We start from the raw sequence: 20709 nt of genomic DNA, 5'->3' as shown, positions 1-20709 counted from the left end.
ATGGTGCAGGGCATGGCGCCACCAGTGAGCCCCAAAAAGTTACGTTCCTTTGGCGCTATGGGCTTGTGCATATGTACATATGCCCCCTCCCAAGTTCATGCTGAGCACACTTGCAGCCGAACTCCTCACAGATCAGGGAAATCTGGATGTATGACGTTACAACACATGCTTTTACCACGCATGCCTTTACAACACAGGTTTTACAACGCAAGTCGTTACAACGACTTGCGTTGGGGGGCGCTGGATAGTGAATAGTTTAATTTACTATTCCAACTCCAGTCCCCGTGGATAGTAGGGAAGGTGTTGGATAGTAAATTAAACTATTCCCTATCCTAGAGCGCCTCCCAGCTCAATGCTTTGTAATAACTTGCGTTGTAAAAGTTGCGTCGTAATGGTAGTGCGTTGTAAAAGTTGCGTTGTAAAGGATGTTCCCAGGGAGACCTAAGACACACAAAGGCTGTCAATTCAAAAGTTCCCAAAAGATAACGGGATATCTACGAAGAATTCTCCGACGTTGTCATGCCCAGTATGTATGGAAAATATGTTGTCTATGAATGTTCTGTGAAAATGCCAATTATTTATCTGTCTATTTGCGTAAGTAAATGCATAATAACAATTTACATAACACACAATATCAACTGAATTTTTGGCACTTTATAATTGTTGAGTAGTACCCAATGGAAGCCATTTCCTCATCCACAGAATAGGAAAATATTGAGATTTGAACTAAAGTCTGCAAGTCTTCATACTTATGCCTTAAATTTTACAGTTGCTTGAAGCAGCTGCATTGCTCCTTCAGTGTGCTTTTATCCAGGTTGGAACGAGTGACGTGCTGTAACAAGATGCTATTTTCCGGACAAACAGAAGCCCACTGAGTTATCTAGTGTAAACCACAAATCAGTCTGAGCTGCCCTTCATATGCTATGGCCTGAGGCAGGTTCATTAAATGTAAATGTGCTGGATTTGTAAAGCGCACGGCTGCCCGTAAGCGTCCCGCCCTTGCTTAGGGAACCCGTCCTGGTATTCCCCTGTGAGAAACCCCAGCAGGGTGTCCACAAGGTGAAAGCCAGGCATCCCGCCGCGAGGGGCCGTAGCAGAGATTAAGCAAGCTATTGCCCAGAGTCGCAGAGTGTGACCCCGTGAGTTGAGTAGGCACCTGAGCGAGAATTGTCAAGTCCGTGGAATTTTTTGAGCCCGAGACCCGCCGAGGCGGGGAATCAAACCCTGGTCCACGGTCGATCTCAGCTTCCGGGTCTGCCGCCTCTAACCACTGAGCCACGCTTCTCCTTCCTCATGACACGCTTCTCCTTCCTAATGACTATTTCATAACTTTTTAACCTCATGGCTGCAGGAGCGATTCCCCTGCAGTGCTGGGCCGTAATAAAAACGGGTGTGGTCATGACGAGCTCAGCTCGTCATGAGCACCTGAGAGGTATATGCCATGACGAGCTGAGCTCGTCATGAGCACCGAAGGGGTTAAACACTTGACCAGAGATAGCACATAGATTGTTCAAGCAAGTGCAAGATTCAGCATCAGTATTTTACTACCATTATACCACAAAGCTACCTGGATGCACATAGATCTCCGCTGCAGGTGCCTTAACCCCAGTGCTTTAAGTGGGCGGGTCCTGACGGAAATCAGCACCAGCAAATCAGACAGACTCCTATAGGGGTGCCTTTTTCTGTCCTCCATGACTTCCCGCAGAAGGACTAGATTCACTGACAGGACAAGAGCCACCAGGAGGACTGGGGGTGGGCTAGAAGAACCAGGACCTCGCGGCCCTGGAGGTCAAGCATAGCCAGAGGAACAAGAGGATCGAGATACGAAGGACTAGACCCAGCAAGACCAGGGCCAGGAGGGTCATATTCAGGAAGATCAAAAGGACCAGGCCTGGAGGTCCAAGAACAAGGTACCAGGGGATAATGGACGAGGACAACCTGGATTAGAGGGTCCTAGAACTAGGAAAATCAGGTGGACCAGGAAGAGGACCGGGTCAGGAAGAAATAGGAGAACCAGGACCTGGATGACCAAGAGAAGGTCTCGGGCCATGTGAACCGGCACCAAGAGAACCCAGAAGAGCAGGAATGGAACCAGGCCTATAAGGGCAAAGAACATGACCAGGGTCAGGAAGACCCAGGCTGCTGACTGCAAGTTGTTATGTCTCCTGCATAAGACTTGTAAACATTGTTTCCTGTACAGTGATAAACAAACAAAGTCATTAAGTACTTTTAACGACAATAATTTGATGATGGATGCGAATGACTTATTTCCCTCTATACCCTTGCTCAAAAAACTAGAAATGTGTACTATTATGAAGGTCAGCACCAGATCCGGAAATGCTGCCGTGGAAGAGGTTACTTGCAGTACAATAGGGCAACAAAGGCCACATCCCAACCACAAACTATGGAAAAAAAACAGAAGGAAAAAAACTCAACCGGAATACACGTTTAGGGGTATCATTTTCCCACAAAACGACTTTTGTGAAATAGTTCAGTTACACTAAAAAAAATTGTAGCACACGTCTCCCACTGGCAAAAGTAGGTGAAGATGGATAACTTGGCAAACTTTGCAGACTTGCTGAAGTGAGCAGTTTGCCAACTTCAAAGGCAGCATTTTAAATTTGGGATAGTTTTAATTATCGTCTACTATAAATATGCAAGTTTGTGTTGCATGGATGTCAACGTGGTCTTTCTGAGACCCAGCAACCTTATTCATTGATGTATTCATTGGTTTTGCAATGGTTTAGCCTGTGATTTGGAAAAGCAGAGACTTTGCAGCCACAAAATTAACGGTCACATTCTATCAAACGAACAAGTTGCTTACCTTTGGTAACGCCTTATCTGGTAGAGCCTCTATCTATCTGCAGATTCCTTACCTGAGAATTATCTCTAGGCACAAAACTAGATCCAAAACGTTTTCATGAGCAGTACTCCCACATGCGGGTTGTTGGCGTCGTTCGAATCCGCGTGGCAGAATCTGCGTCGGAAGTGATGTGCGTGGTGCCTATATAGGTGCATCCCCAGGGCGCTGACATCAGGGTCTTCTTTTATGACTTTCCACACTAAGAGCGGTGAGCCGTGAATAACACTGACCACTGGTGTATAAAAAAAGAGCCCTGAAAGGGGAAAGCCCTGTCCATAAGTCTTTTCACACAGCATGAAAGATGGGTGGCTCGGTAGGGCATCAGTGGCTAGATAGAGTCTCTACCAGTTAAGAGAGAAGCCCACCTTGCAGCCTGCTAGATATCCAGGACCGGATCTCTGCGTTCTAATGCAGTGTTGTACCCTTAGCTTTAGTGGAATGAGCAAGCAAACCCTCAGGGCATTGCTTCTTGGCCAATGCGTAGTAGATCCTAATGCAGAGCACGATCCATTGGGAGGTGGTCCGTTTCTACAGCACCTTTCCATTCTTCGCTCTCATATACCCCATGAAGATTTGGTCGGCTACCTGGAGCTCTCTCGTGTGGTCAAGGCAGAACAACAAGGCTCTTTTGGGTCCAGTCAGTGAAGTCGCTCCTCTTCCTTAGAGGGATGTGGCAGGGTGTACAAAGTAGGCCTAGTGATGGGTTGGCCTACAGGGAAAAACTTTTGGCAGAAACGATGCTCCAATTGGAAGAACCAGCTTGTCTGGGTAGATGTTCAGGTAAGGAGGTTTGGATGACAAAGTTTGAGGCTCCCTGACCCTCCGGGAAGATGAGGAAGGCCATCTTGATGGTAATGATCATGAGAGGGCAATTGTGCAATGGCTTAAAAGGAGTTCACATCAGAAACGTCAAGACCAGATTAAGGTCCCACTGAGGCATGATGAAGAGCGAAGGTGGAAACATGGTGCAAACCTTTCAAGAACCTATGTATAAGAGGGGATTTGAAGAGGGATGTCTGATCAGGCAACCGCAGAAAGCCCGAGGTGGCAGAAAGATAACTACTTAGGGTGCCCAGAGCAGAGCCCTACTGGGCATGAGAAATGATCTATAGAAGGACCTAAGAGAGGGGAGCAGAAAGAGGGTCAACCTGTTTCTCTGCACACCATGCCACAAACTTGCAACAATGGCATAAGCAGACTTGAACAACTAAGCTCTCATAGGTAGGATGTTGCGTCGGGGACTGGGGGCACCTTGGTGTGGGACGAAGGGCTTGGACAATTGTCCTGTTTACAGGAGCCTCTGTGCTGGGCTTGGACCAAGTCCCAAGCAGGATGTCCATGAGGGCTTCATTAAATGTGAGTAGCGGTTCTGAGGGGGTCACTCCCGGCTGAAGCGCCTCTTTCATGGTGTTACTCTTGACTGCCGGTGAGGGCAGGCTAAGGTCCAGGACCTCAGCGGCCCTTCTCATCACCATAGCAAATGGTGCTTTCTCCTCTATACCCACGTAGGGGGAGAAAGCATGCCAGTATCTGTGGAAGTGTGCAGTCCACTGGCCTCTGCCAAGTCCTTTCACCAGTCTATGGTGCGATCTATGGGCTTGGATTCTTCAAGGTTCAGCGACCCCTCCCAATCCTCCCCAAGTCCTAGTCCCTAGAAATAGGGCTCCGGCTCTAGCCTGGATGGCACGGCTCCAGTTGGTTCCGGAGTCGAACAATGTCCCTCCGGCTCCGTGTCAGAGTCAGGAATAGACTGGGGATGGCACAGCCATAGGGCGCTGGTGCTGCCAGGAGCGCGGCATCTGGACCTACGCCGGGGAAGGTAGAAAGGTTACAACTGGTGCCTATCCGGATCCATCTGTGGACCCAAGAGACCCGACTGGCACCAGGGCAGTACCACTGCCACGCCTTCAAGCCCTGCAGGCTCGGGAGTGGCCCCTACTGGTACTCCGCCTGCAGGTCTGCCCCTGGCACCTGTCAGGCCCCCAAACATTAGGTACATGGCCTCATAAAACTCTCAAAGTTGGGTGGGGGTTTGCCCTGGATTCTTAGGACAGGTGCAGACCGGCCCAGGCGTAGGCTCAACCGCAGAGCCAGGCCTCGAATGAGAACACCCCCTCATCTCGTCTGAAGACAGCAACGGACAGGGTGAAGTCGAAGACCTCTTGGACTTCTTTTTGTTGTGGGACTTGGCCAAACACCCTGATGACTTCGAGTGCGACGAGATCTTAGGCTCTGTTGCCAATCCCAGGACTTTCCTCTCGACCGGGATCGAGACCGACGTGGAGTTGCACATCAAGCAATAAGGACCTTGAGGGACCACTTCCTCAAGGCTTTGGGGTGCATGGTGGGGCAATCGGCACAGGTCTTCGTGTTGTCGTCGCACTGCAGGCACCAGAGGCAAACAAGGTGCAAGTTCATCACCGATGTCTGACGATGACAGGCGCCGCTCGGCTTGAAGCCGGCCTTCCTAGTGGACATACCCGCCACACCAGGAGATCACTCCAAAAAGACCAACAAAAGTTGAAAAAAGGTCAGTCAAAAGCGTACCGGGTGTAGCTCTCGCAAGATCTGCATTGACTGACGCAGAAAGTAAAGAACTGATGTCAGCATGATGGTGGGGGGGGGGCAACTATATAGGTCCAACACCCATCATTTCCAGCGTGGATGGCGCCATTTGGAGCTGAACTATGCCACCTACTGGCATGCTGGGGTACTGCTCATGAAAAAGTTTCCAGATCCAGTCTGACGCCTGGAAATTTCTATGCTAAAGAATCAGCTGCTAGAAGTCTCTATCAGATGAATATTGTAAGTTGAAATGTGTTTCCAACTTGCAGGGATGCACTTTGCAACTCACTGAAAATCAGAAACAGGAAAAGGAGGAGCGTGTAAGGAGCCTTCATCCTTCTTCCAATATGAAATACATTGTGACAATGGCCTCAATTGTGGTCATAAACCATTGGTTGCAAATCGACACCCAAAAGTGAGTTGTATCCATTTACAAAGTGGAAGCGGTTGGTGAGGGATGCCGTTCACAAAATGGCTATTTATTTTTTTGATTACAGTCCTTTTAAGGATCATTTAATACATCAGAGTCTCAGATCTGTGGTTTCTATTGATAGCATTGGGTCTCAGATATCGCCCTGTGCCTCGAACATATTGTTAGTAAATTACTTTTAGAACACAGATTATAATAAAATCCAGTAGTGGCTGCTACCGGATGGGCGTGATGGGCGGGAGGACGGTTAAGAAAAAAAATAACTTACCGCCGCCGCCTCTCCTCCATCATCATCCTCTTCAGCTTCCTTCTTCCTGGCTCCAGTCCCGGCCCATAGCAGGAAGCACACGAGCACACAGGCTCCCCTGAGCCAATCACAATGCTGAATTGCAGCATTGTTTTTGGTCTGAGCTCTGTAGTTGGGCACTCAGCCGGGGTCTTGGAACCTGTCCATGTTCCCCACCAGGTGAGCATTACCACCTGGTGGGGAACATGGAAAGTGCCCAGGACTGTTTGACCGGCCCAAGAGGGCCGGCTAAACCATCATGCGCACTCAGGGAGTGCAAACCACTCCTCCCCTGCTCCAGCCAGCCACGTTCCGCCCCACATTGAACAAGGCCACTGACTGCATGCAACAGGAAAAATAAAATTATAATAACAATACTTTATTGTCATTTTATTTTTCCTTTTATGCAGAGGGGCGATCCGTCGCCTTAGTGGAGGAGCCACCACTGATAAAATCTCCTTGCTCACTTCACAGAAAGTGATATTTCCCTAAACTGTCCTATGAGCATAGTTTGGGGTATTGACAAACTGAACTCTTCTTGGTGAATCGAATGATTATCAGAAATAAACACTTTATTCTGATATTTAGTACTGATTTTTATAAGTTTCTCCGTTTTATCTGTAAATAGTTTTTGCTAAAGAACAGTCCTTATTGATGAATGTTCATTGTAGAGTTTATGTGTTAATAAAAATATTATGTTTTTAAATGCTTTGTTTTGAATAAAGTATTTGGTGCTGAAAGAAGCAGTCATGTGCTTTGTGAAATTCTTTCTAAAAATAAATTATTACATTTCTTGGTTATGAATTGCGGAGAGAATCTTTATACTGTAGCATCCAAAAAGTAAATTAGAATGATCAGAATACAGCTGTGGATTAAGACACATTACTTAAGGAATGAGGGCAAAAGTATTAATTGTGGCTTTCAGTTATGTCTTGTGGACTCTAAAATTGTAGCAATGTGGTAATTGTGGTTTCCTTGCAGACACTTTGATTATGATCTTTTCCGGCCTAGCAGTGGTCACTTCACTGATTTCTAAGTCATCAAGTTTGCCAGATTCTCCAACCACTGACCCCATTGCAAGTAGGTCAACAACTACCTCTAAGGCCCTGATTATGAGTTGGGTGGTTAATTCCAACCCATGCGGAAGCCCTTGTTTAAGCACGGGTTGGAATTACAAGCTGTTAGGTATTTAACGCATTATTATGGGATTCGTTAAATAACTAAACAATTGTTAAATTTCGGCAGGTCAAACCTGCTGAAATTTAACAGGAGAAAACCATGCGTTATTTATTGTATGATGTGGATTTTGGTGCATTAAACACCAAAATCCTCATGCTGTTTCCCAACAACTGGTAATAGGTGGAATGTATCGCACTAGATAAATAACGTACCCAGTGGTATCTTTGTTATCATGTATCAATACCATCTATTCTCGTAATAAGGACCTTAGAGAGATCTTCCTGACACCAAAGTGAAAACGGCCTTAGTCCTAGTGGAAAAGATATTCCTTTAATTGTTTCCAAAGAGGTTACCAAGCCCTGTAACCAATATTCATCCTCTATATAAAAACTAGCAAAGAATTGATCCACTTCTACTTCTTGAGTAGGGCTAAATATTTGTTGACCCTCTTAAACTGCTGAATATACATGAGCAGCAAGCAGGACATCTGGTAAACCAGGGCATTCCATGCATATGTACGAGGGGTGGAAAAAGGGGGGCAACGTCAGCTCGGGTCCTCCCTCCAACCTGTGCTTTCACAATGACTCCACAGACCCACCACCGATTGTCAAGCCTTGTTTCTCGTCCAATCACTCCTTGGTGGACTCTACAGGAATGAGCGTTATTTGTAAAAGTATTAAAATACAATACAATCCTATTTATAAATTGCACTGCTACCTCCAAGAGGGTGTCCCATTGCTAGCGGAAAAAACACTCAGAGAAGGGGCTGACAGTTGCCTTATCAAAAATCAAAGAGATACATTTTTAAGGGCATGAATTCCTTGATGTGTGATTTGCCACATTTGCTTGTCTATTTTGGTTTGATTCTTTGCTGGAGGCACCCACACCTGACTGTGATTTTGAGATCCTGGCTCCCTTACTCTGGATGGCATCCCCATCAGTCCTGGGTCCTTCCTCAGTAGTATTCACCATGACTGCATGAGCTTCGATTGCTCTTTCACACTCCTGAACTGACAAATGTATGACGATACAACGCAAACATTTACAACGCATGCCTTTACAAGGCAGTTTTTACATCGCAACATCCACTACAACGCATGTTTTTACATCACATGCCATCACAACGCATTTTTAGAAACTACATTTACAACGCATTCCATTACATCGCATTATACCATTACAACGCATACCATTACATTGCATTAGGGTAAGTGTTGGATAGTGTAGGGGTTAAAAACTTACTATTTCCACTCCAGTGAGTGCAACAGTAGGTTAAGTGTTGGATAGTGTAAGGGTAAAAACGATGCATTGTAATGGTATGCGTTGCAATGGTATGCGTTGTAGTGACATGCGTTGTAATAACATGCGTTGTAATGACATGCGATGTAATGGCTGCGTTATAATGGCATGCGATGTAAAGGATGTTGAGATGTAATGACTGCGTTGTAAAGGTAGTGCGATGTAAAGACCACGTTGTAAAGGTTGTTTCCCCTACAGACACTACACTTTACGCTACATAAACACCCAACTAGGCTTGCATACATATTTTATGTATGTGTAATCCATACATCATGTCTATTTGAGATGTTACTACTACAACCACAAACGTAAAAAACTCCCAGGGCCTCAACTTCCGGCACACTTACTTCACTGTAATCTCCTGGAGGTCTGTCGTGCTTAAAGCAGCCCTTCCAGCTGCGTGGCAGACCCAGGCTGGGCAAATAAACACTGGCTCCCCCAAGCCCGTAACGAGAATAGTTCACATCCCTCAAAGTCACTGAGTTTGTTTTACAAAAGTAAATCCTAGTTAATTGTGATTGCATTGGCAAGACAAATAACGAGCTGACCCGCACCGCAGAGGTTCCAGTCGCGACATGACCCCCCTAAACCAGAAGTAAAGCAGGAGTAAGTCAGGAGCAAAACAGAAACACGTCTGGAGTAAGTAACACCTACTTATCGGGCCCTGGTGACCTGGCGTGATTAGTGCTCGACGCACGCGTGATGAATGTGCCGCGCGCACCGACCCGACTGCCAGGCCGCAGGCTCGCGACTGGGTTGTTATTTTAGCCTGCAGCGATTGGCTGCGGATTTGGCACGAGCCGGCGCAGTGTGTTTTTCTAATGAGCGCGGCAGCCATCTTGTGTGGCGCACAGAGCAGGCCCCTGGTCCAAGGTAAAGAAGGCCTGTCTGCCTCCCAGACGGCGTGTCATGGCCTGGCCGTCCAGGCTGCGAGGCCGCGCCGTTACTTACCTGCGCTCCCCTCCAAAAATGTGCCAATTCAGAGCAGAGCGTGTACAGTAGCAGGTGATTTATGGGTGATGGGGAGGGCCCTGCACAATTTCCATGGATTGTCTGGTACAGGAGAAAACCCGGAGTGGGCAGCGCTCCTCCACGGAGGGTTGGGGGACCTGGGTCGTGCCAGAGCCAAATTCAAGACACATTCTCACCAGCCCTTGAATCCTGATACCGTCCTGACTGATGGTCACCGAAGGGTGACGTCTGTGGCGATCAAGGAGGGGTGGGGGGGGGGGGGGGGGGGTACAGGGTCTGGCCTGCATGTGCATGGCCTGCACGCCCCCCTGGAAGACTCATTTTTATGATCTTCGGAGAATTGGATAAGATATATATTTTTTTTAATACAAATAAAGGAATGGTCTGGCCTTACAAGCACCGGAACTGACGTCCTTTTCAGGCAGATGTGCACATGGCATGTAGTCAGGAAAAATGTTGTCACTGACAGTTCCAGACAGCCAATAGATAAAGGGAACTACATGATGTTGGAGAGACGTTGTTAACAACACTTAAACCGACCCATGGAAAATAGGGGCTGACCGAAACCTGTATGTAAGTATACGACTACGCATTTTTATTATGAATATCTTGGAAAACACGAGTCATAGAGACCTTGAACTTTTAACCGGTGCTAGTCCCTTAGCGGTACAAAAGGGGGTGGTGAAAAAGGGGGTGGTGTCCCTTAGCAGCATCCCTTTTGCTGTTGACTGTCTATGGGTAAGCCAAAGAGTGAAATTAACCGACCTTTAAAAGGGTTTGCAAGACCCGTTTAATTTCTGTCCCAAAAAGCTGCCTTAACAACACCTGGAGTAGGTGGTGGCAGGGGCAGTGCTCAGGGTACCAAAAAGCAAACCAGGGGTATCAAATGCTACCCTTGAGGCATAGGTTGCATTCATCTATATCTAAGGAAGCCCGTAAGTAAACATTTTGGCTGGCAATTCCCTACAAATGAAACCGGATGGTCGTCGCTCACGCTAGATTTCCACTGCTGAAGACAACATCTGTTTTGAGTGAGTCGTAGGTTTTATACATAGCTTTTCTGCATCTAAAATTATTTCATTCAAACCATTTTGGGAAATCTCTCTCGGATTTGCTTGTTCCTAAGTTGAGTTGAGTTGAGTTACTCATTGGAGGCAGGGCCAGACTGGCCATAGCGGGCACCGGGCGTTTCCCCGGTAGGTAGCTAGGGTGGGGGCCTGATTTGGGCCCCTGGGGGCCGTTTTTGTTACCAGGGGTCGGCAATATTGGCCCCCGGTAACAAAATCGGCTGAAACCGGCCCTCGCAAACTGCTTGGCTGCACGCCCCCTCACCCCGGGGGGGCAGCTGAGCAGTTTGCCAGGGCCGGTTTCTGTTCCCAGTCCGGCCCTGATTGGAGGCGTAACGTAAGTCGCGACAGCAGGTCCGGACTGGGATCCCAAAGCAACCCAGGCAAATTTTGTCAGAACAGCCCTCGTGTGGTGCATAGTGAGCGAGTCTGATCACTACAAGGGGGTGGGGGGGTTCTCCCTCCAAGAAAATTAGAAAAAATTGTGCAGTCTACAACCCCTTTTGTCATTATACATTCAAATGTATCAGCCTTTAATGCATATTAGTGATAACCTTACAGTGCACCAGTTCCTCTCATAGCAGTGTAGGGTGTCGGAGCACTTTACATCACACACACATACAGAGACAATGAATCATACGCGTGTAAATGAGTGAATAGGAAAAAAATGCTACATGTGACAAAAAAGAATACAAGGTGTAGAATTCACGTCACCCATACTGGTAGGCATGTTTTTAAGAGGGCTTGGCCTGGAGAAGCACACACTTTGGAGTCAAAACGTGCCACAGTGGTTGGTTTTTGGATTTTCTAATAGGAATGCATTGTTACCTAAACAAACCCATTTTAGCAACAATAGAATATTTAAACACTAGGGAAAACATAACTATCGAACCTGTGCCATGCAGTTTGCATTAAGCTCTTTGGTGGCAGTTCAAAGCTCTCTGTGCTATATTAGGATTGTAACTTACAAACTGCTATTACCAAAAGAATCTCTGTGACAAAAGCAGTAACCCGCTGAGCAATGCACGTAAAATACTGTTCTGTGATCTGCATCATACAGTTTCTTGCAGCAGGCATATTAACCCTCTGCGCTACCTTAGATGAGTCAAAACTGCCAACAGACAAAACTCTGATCTTTCACCATCAGGAAGATAACTCAACAGAGATATCTAGACAGTTTTATTGTTGCCTGAAAACTGCTGGATACACAAGGAACTCAGCAGCCAGAGTGAGAAGTGAATGATTATGCTGTCTAGAGCTGCTTATTTTGTTACTGGGAGCCGATATTGCAGCACTGCTGCAAAACCAGCTCCCAGTGACAAAACCAGCCCCCCACACCTCCAGGCTTCCTGGGAAATGCCTAATGCGGCCGGGGGAGATGGCCTTTCAGATGCTCACGCCCTCTTCAAGGGGGGCCCTATTCAGCCCAAGTCCAAAGAGTATCTGTGAGATATGGCCGACCCAGGGGCCCCTCATTACATTCTACATGGGGTCCCATCACTTCGCGTTACACCCGTGCCTCTTAGCGAATACGTCCACCTCTACGTTGCTTCTCAAGTTGTTTTTTGGCGCTATATACCTTCCTATATATACCTTCCTATATACCTTCCAATGATACACACATGTACATACATCTACGAAAGATTTGACTCCCCTTCACAGTGGACCATCCTCTCAATGTGGCGGACAGTCTTTTCTTTGTAGGTGCCTAAGCGGAATATTTATTCTAAAATATTATGTATATTTAAAAAGGATGCAAATTTTGTTTTCACAGTTTTATCCGTGCACTAAATAGGGAACAGGTGAAACCAGAGTTTCGGTACCAGAATTTAAATGTGAAAAGGAGGAAACAACATATCGACTCAGTTTCTTTATTAGAAGGGATATAGAAATGGCGCGAACTCAACCTGTGTTGCTTTTCTTCACTTCAAGAAAACTTTTAAAAAATCAAATATATCTCACTGGCTGCCACATTCTGTATGAATAAGTCAAAAATCGTACCTTTGCAAGGGCCGGCTTTTCTCCAAGGCGAGTGTGGATAGGAGATAAAGTCTCCCGCGTCACTTATGTGTGATGAAGAGATCTTTCAATAGACGAAGGAATCTCGCTTAATGTCTCCAGCAGAAATGAAAATAAAATGTGTCTTTTTATCTTCTTAAGGGCTGCAGGTGTAACCCGGCTTCGTCGAGTGAGGTTCAGTTCCCTGCGCTGAGGGTTTCTCAGAACATTGCGACCTATTTCCTTACTGCATGGGATGTGGGGGGGGAGGAGGCGACCTTGCATGTCTTGGGGAGGCGGGGGCGGAGCGAGACGTTTGAGATACACGTCTGTCAGTCACCATGTGAAAAGAGCGAACGTTCAATTAGGCAAGGAAAGGCATTAAACGAGTGGCCTTCAACGCCGTACCCCCAACAGAGCCCGTGGATCACAGGATGTTACTGAAGTGGAGGGTTTAGGCCCGAGCGAAGGTTTCATTACGCCGGCGTAATTGGTGGAAATTTAGCTTGGTGTGAACTTGCTATGTGAAAAGCCAGAAATGATGCTATTATGCTTTTTCACATAATTGCGTGCTGTTTGAGGCAAAAATGTAATGCATACACGCGAGATCACCGCAAACGAGCAGAACTTGAGCAGCTACTGTTCGAGTCGCTTGTGAATTTTGCGCAATTTTTTTTAAAGTGGGGAATGCGTCCTCATGTCCAAAATGGGTGCGAGGACCATTTCCAGCTACAATATAGTGTTATGTGCTGGCTTTCCATTTCTCATAATTATGTGCAATTTAGTGTCAGACCCCGATTTCGCGTAATTGCGCAAATAAATATTTCGCGCATGTTTGTCATTCCTCTATGCAATTAGGAATATCTTTGAGCCAATAAAGTCAGCAAACTCTTTTTGTCCGAAAGCAATAAACACGGAAAACAACTGCAGAGAAGACAAAGTGGGTTACCTCACTTTGGGGACATTTGAAGCTTTGCAGACAAAGGCACTACCAGCTTCGGGAATCACTTTAATTGCTTTTAAGAGTATGGTAAACGCACTAGTGAAACAGGTATCTGAAGCAATGGACTGTGCAGACTTCGAGTTAGAGAAGCGTTCAGATTATGTTATTGGTTTCTAATTAGCTTTGACAAAGAGCATTACATTTACGTAGCGCTCCCAAAGGCCATTAGGCACAAGATAATTTGACTCTGGTTAGTTTTGGTACCCATTGGTGTATTCAGAAGAAATTCATCAACTATTGGTAATAACATCACCAACAGGACATTTCTTCTGCCCACTACCCATCCTGGGGTATAAGCCATCTATCAGGACTGCCCGGCCATTTCCGTCTTCGGCTATTCTTTCAACTGACCCCGGGTGTAACCCATCTCCTTGCAGTCAGCCTCGAGGCCTCAGCACCAGGTGTTTTTTGGCCTTCCTCTTTTCCTTTTCACTATAGGACTGAATGAATGCAGCACCTTTTTTACTCTTATCCGAATCTAGAAGACAAGCGTTTTCTGCTGCATTCTGTATATTTGCCATTTGCCAGCATTTAAGATTGCAATCTGTTTTAATTTATGCTGTGAGACTGCACAGGCTCCCTGTCACATTGTAAAATTTATCGTATTACCTGTAATACATTGTCTGGATCCTTTGCTTTTTAGGTTTTGTAACACTCGATTTTAGAATTGCATGAATCTTGATGTAATAAAAATAAATGATTAATGGGCGTCAATGATAATTAGATCTGCAGCACCTAAAACATTTAGATTCTGTTTTAATTTGTGTAGAATTACAATGCTGTGCGGTTCCATTACACTATCACCATATAAAACTAAGGCTGCTTATAGAAACTTTCCAGAATCATCTCCAGAATATGAGATGGATGAGGACTCACTAGCAAACCTCCAACAGGTCTGTCTTGCTCACTTTTTGAGAACGGGACCTATTTTTCATTATCAGACTTTGACCCAGGGCAAGACAAAGACAGGTCGAAAATTGTGAAAATGAGAAAGACAAATATTTTTATTTTTTTTATTTTAAAAGTTTTATATAGCGCTGTCTAGACCCGGAGGTATCAGAGCGCTTTACATGAGCATCAGATCATAGTTACAAGTTACATCGTTACAAAGGTTACACAGTTCTGAGAGCAAGGCAGCATAGTTACTTGTAAGGTCGAGAAAAACAATAAGCACAAATACGTAAGGGGAAAAGAAGGCAAGGTGAGAGATTCAGGGGGGGGTTAGAGTAGGGGAAGTAGACAGATAAAGAAGGTAGGAAAGAGGAGGGGAGGGGAGCATGGGGAGAAGAGGGGAAGGGTGACGGGGACACAAACCGGTAGACGAGTCAAGGCAACGTCCAAAGTCCAGTAAGCTGTGATCCCAAGGGAAGTGGTATCCCTTCCCTATCTCTATTGCGAGAGGCTCCCTTTACGCAGTGGACTCTCTCAGAGAGGTCTCTGAGACTCCAAGGCCTACATACTGGATCCTTCCCCAAAAAGGGGAGAGGGAGTGCTTTGGCAAGGGGTGCCATACCATACCTCAAGTGTGAGTGGCTCCCTTGGCGCAGTGGACTCACTCAGCGGGTTCGCTGAGACTCCAGAGTATAAATATTGGATCTTTCCCCAACAAGGGGAGAAGGAGTGCTTAGTCAAAGGGCACAAAGGACAGGGGGTAGGCAGAGTAGCAGGCAAGGGGAGAGATTCAGGGGAGAGAGGATAGGGGCTAGGGAAGAGACAATAAGGAGAGACGAAAAGAAGTCTGCCTAAAGACCGACTGGGTAGGTGACGACCAAGGAGGGAATCCAAGGCCCATCTCCCCTATAGCTAAACCAAGTAGCTCCATCGGGCATCAGACAAAATAGTTCAGTCTCAAAACATTGAGAGAGGAGGGAGGGAGAGACATAAATAGAGTGAGGATGTGGTAGGAGACGATAGGAGAGACGACAGGAAGTGCAACAATGTGGTTCAACAATATACTAGAAGAAGATCAACAAGTAAACATTAAATCAAACAATCAGCAATACAATTAGGGGAGGAGTGAAAGGCGAGAGAAAGTAGCGGGGGTAGGGGAGGAGAGGGAGTGAGGATAAGGGAAGAGACAACCATAGAGACGAAAGGAAGTCTGTCTAAGGTTCACAGAAAAACAGGGTGGGGACAAAGGGCAAGGGCATGTGAGGGCAGAGGACAGAAGCTGGAAAGAGTAGGAGCGGAGAAGGGGGAAAGGTTGCATAAGGTGCATAAAGTTTGAACAGACAGAGGCACGTATCTCCTGCCTGGGGGCTGTATTGTCTTGTTGGAGAATGCGGGCAGTGAGACTCTGTTCATCTCCGATGAGTGAAAAAGCTGGCGTAAGCGAGTCCTTTGTTTCTAAGTTTGTGTCTTTATTGGTGGCCATTTTGGGGTCAGACGGCCCCTTCTCAGTAGTGCGAGCTGGGGCTTTACAACAGTTGCTGGTTTCCTGATATTGACATCCCTCTAGCCCAACATGGAGGTCATCTCCCTGTCAGCAATGCGCTCCTGCTATTTGACAGTCTCTGACAGGGAGAGCAACAAGTTTGCTGGGATTATTTCAGGAGGGTGGCCATTTTGGAGACAGGCGTCTCCAGTGCGGTGGTGCGCCATGGTGCTCAGCCACTACCGTCTCCTGCTCAGCCGTGTTTGGGTCGCTTCTCCAATTCAGCCCCCATCAGGGGTCGGTCCATCCCCCGCCACGTTTCGTCGCTCCTCCGCCGGTATCCGTGTGGAGGTCTCCGCCCCCGAAGCAGACCGTGCCTCTCCCGGCACCCCGCTCGCTCTCGTATTACTAGAACTGGCGTTCTGTAGTGTAGACACAAGACAATTACACGGGGAATCGAGCCCCAAGCATCAGGGTTTCTTGCTGTGTTGTGGCTCAAGATGCGGGTGGTCGCGCTAAGGAGCGCACATTCATTGCATTGGGATCCTGTGCCCTGGCTATCTGAGCAATGCTGGCACTGGGCATTGGCACTGATTTGTACTGGCACTGGTACTGGGCCTCACTGGCACTGGTCTCCAATGTTGATCACTGTGGGGCCTGGGTTACAGTCACCGAACATGGCCGAGCATGGTGGTGTGCATTACAATGTCCCAATTCCGCCATCTTAAGGTCAGGCGGCATGGGCTGGTCGTGTTCGCTCAGGCAGGCTGCAGGCAGCGTTATAGCAGACCGCATATGAGAGTCCAGTTGAGAATGGGCTCAGAGAGTGGTAAACTCGCTGCAATGGAGTGCAGAGGGCAAAATCGGAACAAGTAAGGCAACGCTTCTCAGCCGCCACGCCATTTTGGGGTCAGGCGCCTCAAGATCGCAATTGGGACACCCCTCTCGTCGCGCAAAAGTCCGGGAATCTAAGGTAGGCGCCGCTTCTCCTTGGATTGCAATGCGCTCACCTCGCTGGCTTCATGGGGTGTATCCGGATCAGTAGGGAGGGTTGTGGACCGTCTTGAAGTGGATCGGAGTCTGTGGACATAAAATGGCGGTCGGCATCGTGTCTCCCGGTCCAGCAAACAGACAGCGGGCGACCCGTTCCCTCAGGTGAAAAGTGGCGCCGAGCGGCTCATTAGCTGCACCGAGTCTTGCGGTAACCGAATTCACCAGTTTGGCATGATTTCGCGTTCTGCCCCACACTATTTTCAGAAGTGCCTTCGCCCTGCAGCTAGAGCTAGGGTAATGCAAGCACAAAAGTGACAGAACAGCGACAATGTTGACTCTGAACATTTGTTCAATCAATGTTTTTCTAGAACTGCCATTCCTTGCGTCTCGATCTTCTACCCTCAGTCATTAAGGGGTCAGTGGAACTCTTCTTCCTGGTTCCGCAGTGCAGGTTCAGTTCGGCCTAGCCCAGCTGACATCCCTGGTCTCACTTGGCCCACTTATCCCACTTGGCCCAGCTTCTTACCTGCGCTCCTCGGGTCAGCCCACGACCCGTAACCTGCCCGCGCCTAATCTGTGCAACCACGTTGTGAGTGCGGCGACATTGGTCGGACGCGGTGGCCATTATGCCCCTGGAAGACCTGTGCGAAGCAAAGCAGCCAGGGGCAGCCAAAGCAGGCAGACAAATAAAGGAAAGCAGTATTGCTGGACCTGACCCTCTCAGCTGGGTCACCCCCAAGCCTTCATACCTCCTATTTTGCTGAATGTGTTTTTGTTGGTTTTAGGACACCGCGCACTTTACCACTGCTAACCAGTGGAAAAGTGCTTGAACGCTCTCCTTTAACCCCTCCTATGCGCCCGCGATTTTGCGGAAGTGCGGCACTTCCGCAAAACGGGCGGGGCCACGTCGGCCATTGGCCGACGGCAGCACCAGCGAGGTAGTGTTGCCGCATGGAAGGGGTTAAACACGGTAAAAATGTCTTATTCCCAATTGGCACATTTAATTTACTTACAAGTACCTACTAAAGTGGTACTACATGTACCCAGGGCTTGTCAATTTTAATTAAATGTTTTTAAAATAAATTCTACTAGTGGGCATGCAACACTGATTGTGACACCCACTTAAGTAGTTTTTTAAACGTCCCAGGCCTTCCATTGCAGTTTTAAACTGCCATTTCGGCCTGGCAAAATAAACCTTTTGCTGTGTCTAAACCTTCTTTTTAATACATATAAGTCCCCCCTAGGGTAGGCCCTAAACATCCCATCGGGCGGGGTGCGTTGTATTAAAAAAGTTGGCCATGTATTTTCAGGTTTTACATGTCCTGGTAGTAAAAAAACTCTCAAATTCATTTTTCGCAAATACAAGGCCTACCTCTCCCATAGGATGACATTGGGTTAACTCATTACGTTTAATAAGTGATAGCTTATGATAGGGAGCAAGTAGGAATATCATGTTTGCTGCATGAGAAATTGTCATTCAAAACCCTCTTTAGTGGGTAAGTCGGATTTTAAGTCACAATTCTGAAAATGGCACTTTTAGGAAGTTGGCATTTTCTTGCCCTAACCATTTGGTGTCTGCAGACTGTTAAAGGGTCACATGAGTAGTTGTAGTTGGCAGTTGGTCTTTGTGTGTTCCTCCCAGACAGCCACAGAATAGAGGGTGTGGGGGTTGGCAAGATGGGCCATCCAGACTTGCTGAGGGCTGTAAAGCTGTCATCTGTCACACTTGCACTTCAGAGGCACTACCTCAGCACACACACAAAGGACTTCACACTAGCCCATTGTGTCTGCAGTCAGACTAAGACTATGGCTGAGAGACATGAAATTCCAGACACCTCTAACAGGAGAAAACCCCAGAAGTGTCTTCCACTTCAAAGTGGGCACAAGGTATAAATGGATACTACAGAAGAAGGACTGCCCTGCTGCCAGAGGACTACCCTTCTGCTAAGACCTGCCCTGCTGTCCGAGAAGGAAGACTGGACCCACACCCTTCATTCCAGGCTGAAGTGTCTCCGAGGGTTTGCTGACTGTCCTCCTGTTCTGAGCTACAGGGACACAACAAGCTCCAGATGCCTCTCGGCAACAGCCTAGATGACCTGCTGTACTGTAACTGCAATTGTATCTGCCTGAACCCTGCTGGAGAAAATTCCTGATCCCCAAAGGTGCCCCTCTGGTCCTGAATCCTGGCATCAGTTGAGCTCCACCTAAAAGAATAGCAAAATCCTTTATTTTCGGGCCCTTTGCCAATGGGCTCGTCCACGTTATGATCTTGCAGCCTGCGCTGAAAGTGAAGCTGAGATGAACCCGACTCTTTGTGCTACAGCCACCGCTAGTAATGAACTGCAGCGCTAGAGCTGCACTTTGGGTTACAGCGTTATCAGCCCACTATGACCATAAACGCAAACCTCCAGCAACAACCATCAACAACACTCTCCCTGCTCCTCACTGCCTCCTCCGCCACAACCAGAACTCTTCGTGTTGAACTTTAGAAGGTAATTTGTTTAGCAGGACTGATCTGGTCTCAGTATCCAGCCCGCATGCTTCATCACATTCAGCCTGAACTTGTGACTTTCGCGCAGTCTCACACAGCCCGATAACCCCAACACAAGCTCTGTGCTTTTAGGCACTGTGCTTACCTTAAATCTTTGAAATTGCATATCTCCAGTCCTATTGATTGGAGTTTTGTTGATTCGGTATGAAATAGTTTATTAAAAGTTACTCTATTTTTCTTAATTAGTGTGGAATTTTTCCTGTGTTTTTACTTTATTAGTGTTAGGTGCTGCATACATATTTACACATTGCCGCTAATTTAAGTCTGACTGCTTTTGTGCCTAGCTCCCAGAGGGTTAATGAGAGGTTAATTTAATTACTTTTGTGGTTCACCCATTCAAGGATTGTGGTGGTTGCTTGAGTAGGGTTTTAACCAACAGCCCAATTTCTCACAAGTGGTGAATAAAAAAAACAGGATCAAAGTGTCTTATTAAAAGTGTGCCAAAGAGACAGGGAGAGTAGAATGTTTTTTTTAGAAATTAAGAGCTAAGAGAAATGAGGCTTTGATCATTCAATTGTTGGTCACACAGGAGCCTGCCTATGATAGAGGTGTGTAGTTTGGCTGTTGAGTCTGCAGTTTGCATACTTTACAAGCTCACTGGCTGCCCTAAAGAGGTGAGACTTAGAATCAAACTTGATTCTATTGGCTGCCCACAGTTTAGAGTTTGTAATGTTTCTTGAGTGGGGCTGCCCACTGGCAGGTGACGGATGATTACGAATATGAAACTTATGCGCCCACAGGGCCGGACTGGGAACAGAATTCGGCCCTGGCAAACTGCTCAGCCTGCCCCCCCTGGGGTGAGGGGGAGTGCAGTTGAGCAGTTTGCGAGGGCCTGTTTCGGCCGATTTTGTTACAGGGGGCCGATATTGCCGACCCCAGGTAACAAAAACGGATCCCCAGGGGCCAAAAAACGGCCCCCACCCCAGCAGTCTACCGGGGAAATGCCCGGTGCCCGCTATGGCCAGTCCTGTGCGCCCACCTTGCAAACACAAATACTGCAAGCACTACACGTGACTATCCTCCCCGCTAGACCCTTTCCACTTAGCAACAGTTTCACTCTCTCTGTGTGCTTGGGTGCATCACAGTAATTGTTACAGAGAATCATGAGATTTTTCATATGAATGGTAGG

The 20709-nt window shown here is 47.2% G+C and overlaps 1 protein-coding gene across 1 annotated transcript in view; it reads right to left on the bottom strand.

Annotated features, from left to right (window-relative positions):
- ZAP70 (zeta chain of T cell receptor associated protein kinase 70) overlaps nt 1–12851 on the bottom strand; it is a 103662-nt gene extending 90811 nt beyond the window's left edge. Inside the window, exon 1 of the mRNA XM_078670938.1 lies at nt 12663–12851. The gene's annotated coding sequence lies outside the window, so the exon portion shown is untranslated. The remainder of the gene's footprint in view (nt 1–12662) is intronic.
- Nucleotides 12852–20709: the final 7858 nt, after the last annotated feature.

Source organism: Lissotriton helveticus, chromosome 12, assembly GCF_964261635.1.
Source record: "Lissotriton helveticus chromosome 12, aLisHel1.1, whole genome shotgun sequence".
NCBI classification, from domain to species: Eukaryota; Metazoa; Chordata; class Amphibia; order Caudata; family Salamandridae; genus Lissotriton; species Lissotriton helveticus.
Note: the sequence above shows the minus strand (reverse complement) of the source record. Positions and strands in the feature narration are given on the sequence as shown.